Consider the following 20,064-nt stretch of genomic DNA (forward strand, 5'->3'; position numbering starts at 1 on the left):
TAAAAACATAAACACACAGCCCAGGAAGGAGACCCACACCCTCAAAAATATACCCCACTCTCTATCCCGCTATCGTCTGCCAATGAGCCAGTATTAAGATAAATATAGAGAGATTAGAGTTATTATACTATAGAAGAAAAGATAAGAGTTGTTTTTAGGGAGGAGAAATATGATTTTTGAGAGGGGGATGAGAGATTAAAAATAGTTGAGACCATGAAAGACAGCAGGTAATATTTACATTGTATGTTAATAACGATAGAAGAAAAGGAGGGAAGAATGCAGAATATAGTAAGAAAGTGGGATTGTATAGTATTGGATTTATATAGTAGTTATATTCTATTTATTTAGTGTGAAAGGGAGTCTAAACTATATACACAAAGAAATAAACAAAAATTAAAGGGAAAGTATGAGGAGAGATTGTATGAAACAAATTAGAGATATAGTTTTTTTAACAAAAAAGTAAATATTAAAATTAAATTTAAAGTTAAAAATAAGAAATTTAAAAAATTAAAGTAAAATAAAATACAAATAAAAAGACAAGTAGAAATAGAAATTTAAAAAGTAAATAAAGAGAATGTATTTACTCAGTTCAGCCTTCGTGTGTTGTCTTCTTTTTCTGTGTCCACAGCTGGTCTAATGAGGCGGGCCAGACGTTCCTGTTCCTTGCAGCAGCGGTGTGCGCCCACAGTGGCCGGCACAGCGCGTTCCTTTGGCACCTGTTGGAGCCAGCCAAGGTGCTTTTGCGTGCGTGCTTGTGCGCGAGCAAGGCAGCCTGAGCGCTAGCCTCAGGCCTGCTGAGCTGCGCTCCTGGATTTGGTCTCTCGCCTCTTAGGGAGGGGCCCCAGACACTTTTGCCCAGTGGACATGAGCATATGTGAGTTGCTGTGGCTCGCTGTTCCTGAGCAGCAGCCACCCGCTGTTCCCGCACCATAGCCTCTCGGTGTTCCCACACCGCGGCCACCCATTGTTCCAGCACCGCGGCCCCCCATTGTTCCCGCACTGCAGCCGCCTGCCGTTCCCGCACCCATCTGGGTGGGCACGAGCAAAGCCTGAGCAAGTGGTCTGCGCTCCAGCCTGGCGCCCACTGGAGCTGACCAGGAGTGTCTGTGCACGGTCTTCTGCATGTCCAGTAGGCCCTCCTACACCTGTTGGGGCACTGATCTTATGTCTGTTGGAGTGTGTCCGAGGGGCACCTGGATGTGAGGCCCCATGCACCTGGGCCAGTAAATGAGGGCACTTCCCTATGCGTGCCCGCATGACCCAAGGGGAGGGTTGGAGAGTGGGCGAGCACACTTCTGCGCCTGTGCTCCTCAAGAATGTCCTATCACCCCCGAACTTTTCTCCGCTCTCCTCAGTTCACAAGAGAAAAATATAAAAGAAATTACATTCTTACATGCACAGCAGTACACTGTTTCTTGTCTTTCGGCACCAATGCCACCTGGTCGAGTCCTGTCTCTGCCAGTGGGCAGAGATCCACCGTCTTCCTGATTCCCCATTGGTTTTAAATGGATTCTGTTTACTATTCAGTCTGATTTTTTTTTTTTGCAATTATTTCTTTGATAATTTTTCTCTATTTCTGAATTTATTATTTAGATTATGGCTTTTCCTAGCTTAATTTTCTATGGCTCATCTTTTTCTCAAAATTTCATTTGCCCTACATTCTAGGGATTTTCTTCATATTATTTTGTAGTCCACTAACTCATTTTTGTTTTGATCTTTATTATTTCATATTAAAAATAAAAAATATTTTCTTATTCTTTTTTCATAACATCTATTTATAAATGAAACATCTTTTTGACTTCTCTTTAATCATACCAATTAGTATATTTAAGACTTTTAAATTTTTTTCTAAAACATTATTTTTACTTTTTGGTTAGTTTTTCTACTTATGTGGTCATTCTCTTACTTGTTACAGCATATCTTTCTTGATTTTCCATTTATGTTTTAAATTGAGGCAGTAAAAAATCTGTTTGGGTATCTCTGCAGTTATGTGCAGCATTTGACCAGTAGGTGACTTTTGTTTCATGAGCAGATATGGGACAAGGACAAAATACTTCTAGTTAAATGAGAATATAATAATATAATGTAATAATATAATAATTTTCATTTAAAACGTTTTAAATCTAATAAAATATGTATGCTTACTATAGTAAATACTTAAATATTCAAATTGTAATATTTTATTATATTTACTAATAAAAATTTATAATTATTTCACAAATTTCAAAATATTAACAATAAAATATAATTATTTAAAATCTTAAATTTCAAAGTCTAATAGTATTCACATGAAAGAAATTGTATTACAGTGCACATATGTTTTTGCAGCTTAAATAAATATAGGAGACTTCCTACAGTTAAACAATTTTAATGTAATTAATTACAAGGGAAAAATGGGATCTAAGATGATGAGTTCATTTATAGATTCATTAGAATCAATATCACTGTTGTGAATAGAATTATATCAGACAGCCAAGTGAGAGAGACAACACATTGGAATTTGTGGGACCATTCCTTTGGAGATTATCTCCCTGGAGTTGTTTTTCTCATGTCTTTTTCTCCCTAGGAGAAATTTTTGTTTGCAAGCATATAATGTGGATATACTTAAAAACAGATCAGACTACAAGTCTTTAAGAATATTTGAGGACAGTTTTGCTTCTTCCTTTTTGATTTGAATGCCTTTTATTTCTTCTTCTTGTCTGATTGCTATGGCTAGCACTTACAGTTTATGTTGAATAAGAGAGCTTAAAATGGAAATCCTTGTCTTGTTCTCCAAATTAAGGGGAATGCTTGCAGTTTATGCTCATTGAGTATGATGCTGGCAGTGGGTTTTTCATATATGGGCTTTATAATGTTTAGGTACATTCCCTCTATTCCCAAGTTGTTAAGGTTATTGTCATAAATGGGTGATCGATTTTATCAAATGGTTTTTAATTTGCAAATGACAAGATGTAGTACAAGAAGACCCCAAAGATTACACCAAGAAACGAATACAACAGATAAATAGATTCATCAAAGTATCAGGATATAAAATTAATATCCAGAAAGCAGTTGCATTTGTATATGCCAAAAGCACACTAACAGAAAAGGAAATTAAGAAAATAATCTAATTCACACTTGCTAAAAAAAGTATAAAACGAGGATAAACCTAACCAAGGATGTAAAAAACATGTACTAGGAAAATATAAGATGCTGAAGGAAGAAATTGAAGAAGATACAAATAAGTGGAAACACATACCATGTTCATGGATAGAAAGAATTAACATCATTAAGATGTCCATGCTACCTAAAGCAATCTATATATTCAATGCAATTCCTATCAAGATTCCAATGACATATTTTACAGAACTAGAACAAATATTTCAAAAATTTATATGGAATCATAAAAGACCCAATAGCAACAGTGATCCTGAGAGAGAAAAACAAAGTTGGAGGAATCCCGCTATCTGTATGAAAGTATACTGTAGGGCCATAGTAATCAAAACAGTATGGTATTGGCATAAAAACACACAAACAGGTCAGTGGAATATAACAGAGAGCCCAGAAATAAACCCACACTTTTATAGTCAATTAAATTTCAACAGAGGAAGCAAGCATATACAATGGACTAAAGATAGTTTATTCAATAAATGATGTTGGAAAAAGTGGTCAGATATTTGTAGAATAATGAAACTAGACCACATTCTTACAACACAAACAAGAATAAATTCAAAATGGATTAAACACTTGATGTGAGACCTGAAACCATAAAAATTATAGAAGAAACCATAGGCAGTAAAATCTTGGATATTACTCAAAGCAATATTTTATCATATATATTTCCCCAGGCAAGGAAAACAAGAAAATATATAAGCAAACAGGACTATATCAAACTAAAATTTTTTTTCACAGAAAAAGAACACATCAACAAAATAAAAAGATAACACATTGAATGGGAGAACATAGTTTCTGATATATATGACAAGGCATTAATATTAAAAATGTATAAATAACTTACAAAATACAACACCAAAAAATAAATTTAAAAATGGGCAAAGAACCTGAATAGATACTTATCTGAAGAGGACATACACATGGCCAATAGACATATGAAACAATGCTCAATGTCACTAACATCAGAGAAATGCATTTAAACTGCAATGAAATTTCACCTCATAACTGTCAGAATGGCTGTGATCAACAAGTCAACAAAAATTAAATGTTAGCAATGATGTGGAGAAAGGGGAACCCTTTTGTTCTGTTGATTGGATTGCAGGTTGGTGCAGCTACTGTGGAAAGCACTATGGAGAAACCTCAAAAAATTCAAAATGGATCTGCGTTTTGACACAGATCCTACTTCTGGGAATATATCCAAAGGAACCTGAAACACTATTTTGAAAGAACATAAGAACCCATATGTTCATTGCAGCATTATTTACAATTGCCATGATATGGAAACAGCACAAGTGTCCATCAGTATATGAGTGGATAAAAAAAACTATGGGTCATTTATACAATGGGATGTGGAGAACATTATACTAAGTGAAATAAGCCAGCTAAAGAAAGACAAATACCATATGATTTCACTCCTGTGTGAAATTTAATGAACAAACTGAACCAATAAGCAAAATAGAGACAGACTCATAGATACAGAGTAAACTGACAGCTCTGTTAGGGGGAGGTTAGGGAAGGGAGAGGTTGAGCAAAATGTAGAAAAGTCTCATGGACATGGAAAACAGTGTGGTGATTGCAGGAGGGAAGGATGGTATAAGGGTCTATATGGTAATGGAAAAAACACAATAAAAAATTAAAACTGAAAAAAAAAATGTTTGAGGAGCCCTGGCCAGTTTGTCTTAATTGATTGAGCGTCATCCCACAAATCAAAAGGTCACAGGTTGGATTCCTGTAAAGGCTCATGCCTGAGTTGTCGGTTCATCTCTGGTTGGAGTGTGTGCAGAAGGCAACCAAATGATGTTTCTCTCTCACATCAATGTTTTTCTCCCTCTCTTCCCCTCTCTTTAAAATAAAGTCTTCCAGAAAAGGAATATTTGAGGAAATAGCATTCTTCTCACTTTCAGGGAGAGCCTAATTTTGAAAGCGTACACAGAGAAAACATTTTGATTTATTAATTATTATAAATGTCTGTAATTTTTGCTTAAGGAAAATCTTTAATCAGAGATCTTTAATCACAGTGAATATCTAATCAATTGGAAAAGTAACTAAAAGCACTGTATCTCAATTTTAAGTTCATGATATTATTAATCTTGGTGTTGTTACTAGAAATAAGATAATGTCTAAAATTACCACTCTTTAGAAAGTAGGCAATATCTTGTTATTTAATAGGAACTTGCTGAGGTCAGAGCTTGGTCTAAAGCTAGGAGCTACAACTCTATAGGTTGATGTGAGATGTAATTAAAAAATTCATTTCTTACCTCGCTATTTAATTTTATATGTATATGCTTTATATCTTTAATCAGAGCAGAAATGTCCTAACTGATAAATTAATTATCTTTTTCTCCATTCATTTTTTACTTTGCTTTCTGTGACATACAGGCTATTAAACAGGACTTCTTGCACAAAATGTTCCTCTTCCTTCTATAACATTATTTATAATTGAAACTCCCCTTATCTCTAACTTCCTAAGCCTCTTTTTTCTGTTTTATTTCTTTATCCTGATCTCCTCTCATATTCATCATTTTTGTTTCAGTCTCCTCATTTGGCAAATGACAGTCATGAGATCAACTGACGTAAATTCAGCTGCTACTGATATGTGCATGGTTTATGCATAAATATTTGACTTAACTTGACTTTATTTATTGTATACTTTCCACTATATTATTTATACCCCTTATACCCTACCACAGTCACCACACTGTGGCCCATGTTCATGAGACATTTTTACATTTTGCTCAATCCATCCACTCCTTAACCTCCTCCTAACAGAGCTGTCATCTTGCTCTCCATCTATGAGTCTCTCTCTCTCTCTCTCTATTTTGCTCATCAGTTCAGTTTGTTCATTATATTACACATAGGAGTGAAATCATATGGTAGTTGTCTTTCTCTGTCTAGCTTATTTCACTTAGCATAATGTTCTCCAGGTCTATCCTTGCTATTGCAAAAGGTAAAATGTCTTCTTTTTTACAGTCTAGTAGTATTCGATTATGTAAATGACCATACTTGTTTTATCCACTGATCTACTGATGAACACTTGTGCTGTTTCCATATTATGGCAATTGCAAATAATGCTGCAATGAACATAAGGCTGCAATGTTGTTTCAAAATGGTGTTTCGGGTTCATTTGGATATATTCCCAGAAGTAGGATCACGGATTCAAAAGACAGATCCATTTTGAATTTTTCGAGGTATCTATAGTACTTTCCACAGTGGTTGCACCAGTCTGCAATCCAAACAACAGAGCAAAAGGGTTGCCTTTTCTCCACATCCTTGCCAGCATTTGTTGTTTGTTGATTTATTAGTGATAGCCATTCTACAGGTGTAAGATAATATCTCATTGTGGTTTAAATGCATTTCTCTAATGATGAGTGACAATGAGCACTTTTTCATATGTTTATTGGCCATGTGTATGTCCTCTTCAGAGAAGTGTCTATTCAAGTCCTTTGCTCATTTTTTAATTTTTTTTGTGTGTGTTGTATATTGTAAGTTCTTTATAAATTTTAGATATTAATGCTTTGTCATATGTATCAACAAATATGTTCTCTTATTCAGTGTGTTGTCTTTTTATTTTGTTTATGGTTTCCTTTGTTGTGCAAAGCCATTGTAGTTTGATGTAGTCCTATTTGTTTGTTTGTTTGTTTGTTTTTGTTTTCCCTGCCTGGAGAGATATGTCTGATAAAATATTACTATAAGCAATCCCTGAGATGTTACTGCCTGTATCTTCTACAAATTTTAAGTTTTGGGGTATAACATTTAAATCTTTCATTCACTTTGAATTTATTCTTGTATGTTGCATAAGAAAGTGGTCTGGTTTTATTTTTATGCACATTCCTGTCCAACTATCCCACCATAATTTATTGAATAAACTATCTTTAGCTTATTGTATGCACTTGTGTCCTCTGTAAAATATAAATGATCATACAGGTGTAGCTTTATTTCTGGGTGCTCTATCTGTTCCATTGATCTATGTGTCTTCTTTTATGCCAGTTCCATACTGTTTTGATTACTGCAGATTTATAATATAATTTGATATTAGGTAGCATGATTTCTCTAACTTTGTTCTTCTTTCTCAGGATCACTGTGGCTATGCAGTGTTTTATGTTTCCATAGAAATATTTGAAGTATTTAGTCCAGTTCTGTGAAATATTTCATTGGAATCTTGATAGAAATTGTGTTGAATCTGTAGATTGCTTTGGGTAGCATGGATATTTTAATGATGTTTATTCTTCCTATTCAATAATATGGTATATGTTCCCACTTATTTGTATCTTCTTCAGTTTATTCCTTCCATGCTTTATAATTTTCTAAATACAGGCCTCTTACATCCTATGCAATGATAAAGGGAAAAATCCAACAAGAGGGTATAACCCTAGTAATTATTTATGCACCCAACATATGAGCCCATAAACATATAAAGCAAATATTGATGAACATAAGGAAATTAACAAAAATACAGTTTTAGTAGTGGATTTTAACACCCCATTTACTTCAATGGATAGATCTTCTAGACATTAAATCAACAGGGAGACAGTGGCCTTAAATCATATTCTAGATTAAATGGATTTAACTGATATCTACAGAGCATTTCATCTCAAAGCAGCAGAATATACATTCTTCCCAACTGCACATAAAATTTTTTCTAGGTAGGCCACATGTTAGAATACAAAACAAATCTCAATACATTTAAGATTAAAATTATATCAAGCATCTTCTTTGAACACAATGCTATGAAACTAGAAATCAGTTATTAGAAGAAAACTGAAAAGTACACAAAAACATGGAAGCTAAATGATATGTTATTGAACAATTCATGGTTCAACAATGAGATCATGGAAAAAAATCAAAAGATACCTTGGAACAAATGAAAACGAGAACACAACAACCCAAAATCTGTGAGACACAAGGAAAGCAGTCCTAAGAGGGAAATTCGTAGCATTACAGGCCTATTTCTAGAAACAAGAAAAAGCTTAGCTAAACAATTTAACTTTACTTTTAAATTAACTTAAAAGAGAACAATGAACAAAGCCCAAATTGAGTAGAAGGAAAGGAATAATAAAGATTGGAGCAGAAAAGTAAAACAAAATAGATTAAAAAAAAAAAGATACAATGATCAATGAATCCAAGAGTTTCTTCTTTGAACAAATACACAAGATTGACAAAACTTTAACCAGACTCATAAAGAAAAAAAGAAAGAGGATCCAAATAAATAAAATCAGAAATGAAAGGAGAGAAACAACAACTGATACCGGATAAATAAAAATGATTTTATAAAAGTATTATGAACCATATGCTAACAAATTGGACAACCTAAACAAAATAGATAAATTCCTAGAAACATACAGTCTTCCAAAACTAAAACAGAAAGAATAAGAGACTCTTAATAGACGGGTTATACCTAGTGAAATTGAAGCAATAATAAAAAAAAAAAAAACTCCCCCCTCCAAAAAAAAAAAAAAATGAAGCCCTGGACTGGACAGCTTCACATGTGAATTTTACCTTATATTCCAAGAAAAACTAATACCTCTCCTTCTCAAAGTAGTTCAAAAAATTCAAGAGAAGGGAATACTCCAAAGATCTTTTTATGGGGCTGACATTACCCTAATTCCAAAATCACATAAGGACACACACACACAAAGAAAATTATAGGCCAATATCCCTGATGAACATAGATGCTAAAATCTTCAACCAAATATTAACAACCAGATACAGCAATACCTCAAAAATCATTCAACACAATCAAATTGGATTTGTTCTGGGAATGCAAGACTGATACAACATTCATATATCAATAATTATGATACACCACATAAACAGAATGAAATGTAAAAACCACACGATCATATGAATAGTAGCAGAAAAAGCATTTGATTATCCAGCACCTATTTGTAATAAAAACTTTCAGCAAAGTGGAAGTAGATGGAACATACCTAAATGTAGTAAAGGCCATATATGACAAACCCACTGCCAGCATCATACACAATGGGCAAAAACTACAAGTATTCCCCTTAAGATCAGGAACAAGACAGAGATGTCTGCTTTACCTCTCTTGTTCAACAGTACTGGAAATTCTCACCATAGCAACCAGACAAGAAGAAGAAATAAAAAACATCCAAATTGGAAAGGAAGAAATAAAGCTGTCTTTATTTGCAGATGACATGATACTGTACACAGAGAACCCCAAAGATTCCACAAAAAACCTACTAGAATTAATAAATAAATTCAGTAAATATCAGGATATAAAATTAATATCCATGAATCAGCTGCATTTTTGTATGTCAGTAATTAACTGTCAGGAGAGGAAATTAAAAAAACAAGTCTCATTCATAATTGCTTCAAGAAGAGTGAAATACCTTGGAAAAATTAACTGATTTTTAATCTAGGAAAATATTTTGAAATGTTACTATGCTTCTAAACATCTCAAATTCAGCATAGTAGCAATTGAACTCAATATTAATTCTTCTCTTTTGTCTTCAATTTGGTAATTGTACTACCATTTATTGTCATGTAGATTAGTAATAACTGTGCTATTCATTAACTTTCTTCTAGCCTGCACCCTTATGTCTAATCAGGATTCAACATCTGTTGGGTCTACCGCCAAAATTTCTCTTTAGTTAGTTGCTAAACTGCCCCTTTCTGTGGTAGATCTCCTTATTCGAGTCTCCTAATTACTTTCTTAATTTTTTTCTTCAATTATCCCTCTTATTTTCTGAGAATACAGATTTGATCATGTTCAACATGACTATACTTCTTCAAAACCTTCATGGTTCTTATCATAACAACCAACTGTCTATTTTCAGGTGTTAGGCCATCTTTCATGCTTATTCATTTTCTCTTACTCTACTTTATCTACACTAAACAAAACATCATCATCTAGATAAATACTGTAAACATTTGGGATTTTTTTCACAATGTTTCCTCTAACTGGAATGATCTTCCTTGTTTAACAAGTAAAATTCTACCAATACTTTTAGACCCAATTAGAATTCAAACTATGTCAGTTATTCATTACAGTTGTAAATTAGTTCATATCTTGAGTGTATTAGCATGTACTGTTATATGCTACAATGTATAAGCAGCTGCACACATTTGCTTGCAGGCATTAAATTGTCAGATCATCTGGACAAGGGATCTATTGTTTAATATTTATATTCCTTATAATTTCTGCCACATTATCTTACTAAATCATTGATTATGTTGGCTACTGCTATTTAAAACTAAATACTTTGACTTCAGACTTCCTAATTTTTGATGATGAGTTAAGAGAGGATGATAAATGGAAGTAAGTGATAGAGCTTGTTTACTTATTGAAATTAGATATCTATATTTTAAGAGAAGATTTGATACTTTGAATATTATAAGTGAAAGAGATATTTCTCATCAATCAGATCATGTGCTATTATTTCACACAGAAAGTAAACTCAACTAGGAAGATATGTGAAAAGTCAAGTACTTTATTTATTCACTTTTTAATTTATTGATGTATTCCCTACACATGTTAAATTTAATAAATAATAAAAACATTTTGGTAAATTTTGTTAAGTCATACAATCACTTCAATACCTGCACAATCAAAATATAAAACAGTCCCCTCATCCTACAAGTTTTCCTCTGCCCCTTTGTCAATACTTGATCACCCTTTTCTACTTTGGGCTCTGGGTAAGGAATTATCTCCTTTCTCTCTCTATAGTTTTACCTGTTCCAGAATTTCATATCAATATAATTATACAGTATTAGTCTTTTATGTTTGAATTATTTCACTTAGCATCATGTTTGTGCAATTCAACCATGATTTCACATGTATTAATATTACATTCCTTTTTGTTTATGAATGGTTTTCCATGTTATGGATATACCACAATTTATTTATTCATCAGTTAATGAGCATTGGGGTGCTTTCCAGTTTCTAGCTACTATGAGTTATGATGTTTTGATTATTTACATGCATGTTTTTGTTTGGACATATGCTTCCATTTCTCTTGAATAAATACCCAGAAAAAAGAATTTCTGGAAAAGTCATACTAAACTTTAAAAAGTACTGCCACATCATTTTCCAAGGTGGCTATATCATTTTATACTCCAGTAAAAACATGCAAGAGATCTAATTGTTCCACATTCTCTCCAACACCATTTTTATTTTTTGCCAATTTGGTAGGTTTCATTGTTATGCCATTGTGGTTTTAATTTGTATATATAAAAATAATGTGATATATATGGCTCTCTAATGATTGGTAATGTTAAGCATCTTTTCCTCTGCTTATTGATCATCTTTCAGAATTTTATTGAAATAGAGTTTATATACCATACAATTCACCTATATAAAGTATAATACACTCCACAATTTTTACAGGTAAGTTAACAAGATTATGCCTAATTTAAGAATATTTTCATTCCTTCCAGAAGAACTTCATAACTAGCAGTCACTCCATATTCTTGCTAAACACACAGAACTTGTCCTTGGGCAAATACTACTTTCTTTGATTTTAGAATTGTTAATTCTGGACATATTATTTAAGTGAAATAATGCAACATGTAATTCATTGTGAATAATTTATTTTATTCAGCATAGTATTTTAGAAGTTCATTTGTGTTGCATTATATATATCACTACTTTATTTTATTATAGAATAATATTCTAATATTAGTATATACCATATTATACTTTTCCAGTTATCAGTTGATAGACATTTGGGTTGTGTGCATTCTGTTTAATAATGCCATTCTGAATATTTTTACACAAGTTTTTGTGTTGATATATGTTCCCATCTCTTGTGTACATAATAGGAGTGAATTGCTATGCCATATTATATATCTATACATGTTATATATAGATATATAATATATAATATGTTTAACATTTTCAGGAACAGAAAAATTGTTTTCTGAAATAGTATCATTGAACATTTCCAACAACATGTAATAATTTTAATTTCTCCATATCTTAATTGATGCTTATCATATTATTTTGTCTCTGATTAGAGTCAATGTAGTGAGTGTAATGAGTGCAAAGTGGTATCTGATTGTGGTTTTGATTTGCATTTCCCTGATTACTAATGCTGTTGTACATCTTTTCATTAGCATGTTGGTCATTTGTCTACCCTCTTTAGAGAAATCGCTATTAACATACATTGGCCACCTTTTAAAACTTTATTTATTATTATTTTTAGAGACAGAGAGAGAGAGATTGGTTTGTTGTTTCACTTGCTTATTTATGCATTCATTGGTTGATTCTTGCATTTGCCCTGACCTGGGATGGAACCATAACCTTGTTATATTGGAACAATGCTCAATCCAACTGAGCTACCTGGCCAGGCCATTGCTTATTTTTAATTGAGATGTCTGTTTTATTTTCTAATTGAATTGCAAGATTTCTTTATAGATTTTAGGTAGAAATACCTTATTAGATATATGATTTGCAACTATCAATCTGTGGGTTGTCTTTGCACTTTCTTTTTATTATTTTTTTCTTTGTTGAGATATAAATAACAATGTATAAGTTTAAGAAGCCAAATGTAGTGGCCTCATGTTTGTGCATATTGCAAATGGTTAGTAACACATCCATCACTGCATAGTTACAATTTTATTTTTGTGGCGAGAACTTTTAAAATCTACTTCTAGTCACTTTCAAATGCCCAATACAATGTTGCTAACTTTAGTGATTTTGCTGTACATTTTATCCCCAAAATTTATTCATTTTGTAATTGGAAGATTGTACCTTTTTGTTGGGGTTACCCTGGGAAAGTTTTCAAGGCTTGGAACCCCACGCAGGCCAGGCAAAGGAAACAAAGCCTGTAAGACCTGATCAGAAAACCAGGAAAACTGGGTGCATACATGCTTCAATGCTATAGCCAGTGGGCCCCAGTGGGAATTGGGCCATGAGAAAATGCTCTATGTCACTTGAAGCTTGCCCTGTTCTTTCACCTCACTTGATCGCAGCAGAGCCTTTAACTTCTATAACTAAAAATGAACTTACCTTCACTATTTTATGGCCATCTGAAGTCTTTGTGTACACCCTGACCTTAGAGAGAGCTCAACATTCCTTCAATTGTTATTCCTGAACAATATCTGTTTTCTGAAATCATCATTAATTGATAAGCTTTATGTGCATGCTATATGCCCTTAAGCTTACTGCACTCAGTGAAAGACCTTGGAGGAAGGCAATCAAGGCATCTGCCCCTCAGACATTTGCTGGCCTTCTTTCCCCTCACACAAGCTGCCTGGGAAGTTTTCATTTCATCCACAACACCGAGGGATCTCTGCAGGTCCAGGGTCCCTGACATCTTTTGACCACCTTCATCTATTTATCCTATTATCCAAATCTCACCCTGGAAACCACCAATCTATTCTGTTTTCATCAGTTTGTTTTTATAGATTCCACATATATATGAGATTATACAGCATTTATTTTTCTCCATTTAACATTTCACTCAACATAATGTCATCAAGATTTATACATGTTTTTGCAAATGACAGGATTTTAATAGCTAAATGATATTATATATCACCTATCTATCTATCTAAACTAACATTTTATCAATTCATCTGCCAATTGACATGAAGTTTGTTTCTATATCTTGGCTATTTGTAAATAATTCTGTAATGAATATAAGGGTGCAGATGTCTTTTAGAGATATTGACTCCATTTTCTTAGAATATATACCCAGAAGTAAAATTGATGGGTCATATAATAGTTTTATTTTAATTTCTTTTACATAGTGGAGGTACTAATTTATATTCCAAATGAAGTACATAGGATTCTCTTTTCTCCACAATTTTATCATCAATTGTTACCTCAACATATGCAAATCAATAAGTATAATATATCAAATTTATAAAATGAAATATAAAAATTACATAATCATTTTAAATGCAGAAAAAGCATTTGAGAAAATTCAACATCTATTCATGGTAGACTCTCAACAAACTAAGTATATAAGAATGCACTTCAACATCATAAAAGCCACATATGAAAAGCCCACAGTTACTTCATACTCAGGACGACAAACTGAAAATTTTTTCCTCTAAGATTACAAACAAGAAAACGGTGTGCATTCATCCACTTTGGATAGGGAAATGTAACATTGTGTGTGTTTGCAGGTGACATAAAGTTACATACAAAAACTCTCTAAAGACACTATCAAATGACTCTCAGAATTAATAAATTCAGTAAAATTGCAGGATACAAAATGATATGCAAATATCAATTTTGGTTTTATATACTAACAATGATATATCAGCAAGAGATATTTTTAGGTTTAACTTTAATAACATCATGAATAATAAAATGCCTTAAGATAAATTTAATTGAGGAGGTAAAAGACCTGTACACTGAAAATTGTGATATATTTATTTTAAAGAACTGGCCAAGATAGAGGTATGTGTAGACACTCTTCACATCCTTCCACAACCATAGAAGGATTACATCTACCTCAAAAAAAAAAAAAAACCAACGAGAACTACCAGAAAATCAATCTGCATGGAAGTCCAACAAACGAAGATATAAGGAAGTAATAGTCATCCATATTGGGGTGTGTGTGTGTGTGTGTGTGTGTGTGCGCAGAGACAAGAGCCAGGGTGGAGAGGACACAGTGCAGCAGCAGCAACAGTGGCAGCAAGGTAGTGGTTGTGGCCTGCTGGCAGAAATAGCAGTCACACATTATAAAAGCCAGGAAGAACACCTGGGAAGTGGTCTCAGTCCCAGGCCAGATCACACAACTCAACTTTCCAGTGCCAGGAAAATAAAGCCTCATGGCCCTAGAACATATGCAGACTCACCCATTCTGGGAACCACAACCGGAGCAACAGCAAGAGGGGCACCAGTTGCATACAGGAAGCAGGTGCAGTGACTGGAAAAGGGGACAGTGCTGAGCAAGCAACATTGTTCCCTCTCTGACCCCTCTCCCACATACAGTACCACAAGGTGGTGAAACGAGTCACCCAATACAGATGGATAGTTAAGGCTTTGTCCCTTACAACATTAACATGGAACAGCACTACCTAATACACAGAGGCAAACACAGGAAGCTGTTAAGTTGAGGAGACAGAGAAGGATGGCCCAAAAGAGAAAACAGATTATGGCTCTAGAGGGAGAACTAAGCGAGGAGGAGATAGCCAACCTAATAGATGCAAAGTTCAAAACACTTGTGATAATGATGCTCACAGAAATGATTGAATATGGCAAACACATAAGAGAAGAAGTGAACGCTACACTAAATGAAATAAAAAAAAAAATCCACATGAGACGGGGTTCAATCCAATGATTTGGAACATAAGGGATAAATAAACAGTCAACCAGTACAGAATGAAGAAACAAGAATTGAAAAACATGAGGACAAGCTTAGAAACCTCTGGGACAACTTTAAATATATCAACATCTGAATCATAGGGGTTCCAAAAGGAGAAAAGGAAGAGCAAGAAATTGATTACTTATTTGCAAAAATAATGAAGGAAAACTTCCCTAATTTGGTGAAGGAAATAGACATACAAGTCCAGGTAGCAAGTTAGACCCAAAGAGGAGCACACAAGACACATCATAGTTAAAATGCTAAAGGTGAAAAATAAAGAGAGAATTTTAAAAGCAGCAAGAGAAAAGAAGAGAGTTACCTGCAAATGAGTTCCCATAAGACTGTCAACTGTTTTCTCAAAAGAAACTTGGCAAGAATGGACTTGCAAGAATTATTCAAAGTGATGAAAATAAAGGACTGAAAAACAAGATTACTCTATCCAGCAAAGCTATTATTTAGAATGGAAGGGCAGATAAAATGCTTCCCAGAAAAAAGTAAAGCTAAAGAAGTTCATCATCACCAAGACCTTATTTTATGAAATGTTAAAGGGACACATTTAAGAAAAAAAAAGAAGATAAAAACTATGAACAGTAAAATGACAACAAACTTACAACTATCAACAAATGAATCTAATAAAAACAAAAACAAACTAAGCAAGAAACTAGAACAGGAACAGAACCATAGACATGGATATCAAATGGAGCGTTATCAGTGGGGAGGGGGAAGGGGGAGGATGGGGGAAAAGGTGCAGGGATCAAGGAGGATAATTAGTAAGTACAAAGTAGATAGGGGGTTGTTAAGAATAGTAAAGTAAATGGAGAAACCAAAGAACCTATACAGTCTGCATGACCCATTGACTTAAATTGAAGAAGGGGGCATTGCTGGAGGGAAGGGAGGCACAGAGGAGGCAAAGGGGGAAAAGTTGGGATAACTGTAATAACATAATCAATAAAATATACTTAAAATATAAATTACTTCAAAAAAACTCCAAATAATGCTATACTTTTTCACATGAAGTAACCGTACCTTGTAAGAGAGTTTTTCCAATTATTCCCTTTTTGCCCTTATAATACTTATGTCATTCATTTTATATTCATTAGGAACTCAGTTGAGTTGCAATAAAACCGAGATACAAGATGTTAGAGTAGCGAATTAAAATATCAAACAAAAGATAAATAAGTTAAAATTTTAATCACTTACTGAGGTGGTTATAAACAAGAGGCCCAAACTGGAGAATGCTCTAACACCCCTCGTTCCATTTTGCTGATTGAAAGGTTAGGAGGACCTGCGCAGATGTGGGGTTCATCTCAATGTAGAGAGAGCCTCAAATAAAAGGCCTTGGCAGTGTTATGGTACTTGGGGTTGGGGGAGGTGTAATGAGAGAGGCCTAGGAGTAGAAAAGTACTGAATCAGAATGGGGAAAAATGTCTTCAAGGTTTCCCCTTTCTTTCTCCACACTTCATAAAGATACTCCTCCAGTAGAGGTACCTGGAGAAGATCTTGGCCCAAGGCCTTAGATAAAAACCACAAGGGCTTGGAAAGCAAACAGATAAAAACCATGACCAACCAGAGGGTTTTGAGTCCTTAAAAGCAACTCTCTTTACAGTCTGCAATGCATTGGCTGTGGACAAATTCTAGTGGTGGTGGGGGTGCGGGGGGGCTTTCACCTGTGAGCTCTACCTGGAAAAGCTTCTGTGAAGGACTGTGGTTAGTCCTGAAAAGGGTTTTAACTATACCCTGACTCCACAACATCAATTTGCTATAATCACTCATATTATAGTGTTATTACTTGAAATAGTTATTTTTTATATCATGTAAGGATAAAGAATTTTATTGTTTTACTTTTATTTATTCATTCTTCAACACTTGTATTTCACAGTTACTCTTTCCTTCCTCCTGTCAGAGTTATGAGAAAATTTTTTTAGCTCTTCAGTTTGAGAATTCAGTGGGTTTCTAGAAGTCAAGAACCACAAAAGGGGGTTAACCCCCTAAGACTGCAGCCCTTAACATTTTCTCAACCTCTCTCTGGCTAGTGTTGCTCAGTGGGTTGAGCCCAGCCTGTGAACCAAAAGACTGCTGGTTCAATTCCCAGTCAGGATACATGCCTGGTTGCAGGACAGGTCCCCTGTCGGTGGTGTGCGAGAAGTAACTGATTAATGTTTCACTGACATCGATGTTTCTCTTCCTCTTATTCTCCCTCCTTTTCTCTCTCACTAAAAAATAAATAAAATAAAATAAAATAAGTAAAATAAAAATAAAATAAAATTTCCAACCATCAAACGAATTCAAACTTGGTCCACAGCAATTTGTAAAAATTTTCATATAATGAATATTTCCAACTGTTTATATTCCCAGCAATTTCTTTTCCAGATAAGCTTATCTTAGCTGTATGCTCTTGCTTCACCTACCTCTTTTGATTTGAGGGTGAAAGTGTTCCTGTATCCTTTGTTCTCTCATGGATCCAAGAAAAGTTGATAATTTTCAGTTATTACAGCCTTTTTTCTTGTAAGGATAGAGATAATGACCTCCAAGATTTTTACATGATAGAAGTTAAACTTGAAGTACCAACAATGCCTTTTACTCCTTTAATTTTGAAACTCAATTTTTTGTCAGTTAGTCTATTTCTTATTGTACTACAGTACTTGGGGAAAACATATTTTCATTTTACACTATATTTATGTTCTCAATTCACTTTCATTTTTATATTTTAGTCACTTTTTCCTCTTTTCATCAAGTCGAATGCTTTCTATTGACATGTCTCAGGTCCACTGGTTCTTTCCTTCTCTGTCAAAAACCACAAAAGAGGTTTACTAAATGGTTTGTAAAAAAGATTCTTCATCTTTAATATTTTATTTTTTATTCCTTGCATTTTCATTAGACTCTTTTATTACATAGTCCCTGTCTGCCTGTGAAATTTCTTGTCTTGCCATAAGGTTTAATGTGAAAATTACCTGAAACTAAGTATATTGTCAAATGGAACAATTAACATTTGTTAACACTGTATTCTAATCATAACATTTCTTTTTAAAAATAACATAATTCAGTATTTTTTCTTGTCTTTTAACTGTTAATTTATCAGTAAATTTTTCTGAAAACTAAATAATTATCATGAATATCAAACTTAGACTAACCTTGTAGAAATAGGTAGAAGACATTTTATAAAACCTTTGCATAGACAATATTTGTTTATATATCTGCTTTAACATTTTTCAGGTAAAAATGGTCATTTCATACACACACACACCACACACACATGAATGATGAAAATTTCTACATTTGAGGCAACTGTAAAAATGTTTCCATTTGCCTCAGCTGGAAACTTCTATGTTTTCCCAAATTAAACAACCATTTTCTTTCTTAAAAAAAAGTGTTTTTCATCTTGAAAAGAGTTTGAGAATAGAGTGTATTTGAAAAGTACACAAAAAAATAAAATTTCTTACTGTTTCAAATGGAAATGTTTATTTTTCCTTTCTGCTTTAGCTATCAATGTGAGAATTCCTCTAAATAAAAAAAAAACAAAAACATACTAATCACTGGTTGTGGGAGGGACCTTGCAGATAACATACTTGTAGTAAGAAATTGTTGGTTAATTATTTATTTTTCTTGAAAGATTTTAAGAAAGTTTTACTTTCCCCATTTCACAGGTGGAATAAAACAATAGATTTCTAGAATACTATCTGTTGAAGATTTAATTTAACTATATTTTTATTTATTTTATATTTTACCAAATAATTTCAGGCCTACTTAGTGGTAAATAGGTTTATATGTGATTGCATTATTTTCCAAATATTTTTCTTTATTCTAAAACTGATAATATAATATTTAAAGATAAATTTAAAAACTAATAATTATTTTCTAATACTGTTATAATATAATACTGATACTTTAAAAGCTTTTAAGATTTCATCCTGATTACTACACACTTATTAAAATGGGCAAAATCTGGAACACTGACAATACTAAATGCTGGTGAAGACATGAAGCAAAAATGCTGGTTAGAGTGTAAAATTATAAAGCTACTTTGGTAGTTTAGTGGCTTCTACAAAACTAAACAAAGTTTTAGCATATTATTAAACAATTGTGAGCTTTATTATTTGTCAATAAGAACTGAAAACTTGTTTCCACAAAAAACCTGCACATAAATGTTTTTATCAGCTTTATTTATAATTGCCAAAACTTAGAAGCAACCAAAAATATCCTGTACTAGGTGAATGGATAAATAAACAGTGGTACAACCAGGCAATGGACTGTTATTCAATGATAAAAATAAATGAACTATCAGGCCATGAAAAGATTTGGGGGAAACAAATGTAATATACTGAGTGAAAGAAGCCCATCAAAAAGATAACATTCCCATATTATTCCAACCAAATGACATTATGGAAAAGACTAACCATAGAGACAGTAAAAAGATAGTAGTGGCTGCCAGAGGTTGGAGGTTAAGGGGATAGAAATTGGCAGAGCATAGAGAATTTTTATAGAGCAAAAAAAAATACTCTGTATGATATCAAAATGATGAATACATGTCATTTTACATTTATCTAAACCCATAGAATGTACGATAGCAAGTGTGAAATATAATGTTATCAGTGGATTTTGAATGATTATAATGTGTTGATTTAGGTTCAAA

Source organism: Furipterus horrens, unplaced genomic scaffold (assembly GCF_987537825.1).
Source record: "Furipterus horrens unplaced genomic scaffold, mFurHor1.1.pri manual_scaffold_3, whole genome shotgun sequence".
NCBI lineage: Eukaryota > Metazoa > Chordata > Mammalia > Chiroptera > Furipteridae > Furipterus > Furipterus horrens.